The following is a 391-nucleotide window of genomic DNA, read 5'->3' on the forward strand; positions in this document are numbered from 1 at the left end:
CAAGATTGGGAGCCACACGGGCCAAGCAGGTCTCAGTGACGGCCGGGGACAGCGGGAGCCAGGGTCCTTCTCCCGGAGCAGAGCAGGGGGCAGGGCGAGGGCCGGGGGCCCTGGGTGGGCGCCCGTGCGGGCAGGAGGGACCTTCCGAAGGGTGGCGCTGGCTTCCCGTGCCTGAGTCCTCACGGGGGCGGGGCTCAGGGTCACAGCTGACGTCTCTGTCACTGATTGATCACCGTTCTGCAGGGGAAGACGAAATGTGCAGAGCCTGGAACCCTTCGCGCCCATGAAACACCCTCGGCGGCCCCGTAGATGTCACGGAGTGAGCGGATGGTGGCTTTCGAAGTCCTCCCTGTGTAACTGGCCTTTGTTTTGGCCAGAAACCCCCGGAGCA

Source organism: Pteropus medius, unplaced genomic scaffold (assembly GCF_902729225.1).
Source record: "Pteropus medius unplaced genomic scaffold, Ma_sr-lr_union100, whole genome shotgun sequence".
NCBI lineage: Eukaryota > Metazoa > Chordata > Mammalia > Chiroptera > Pteropodidae > Pteropus > Pteropus medius.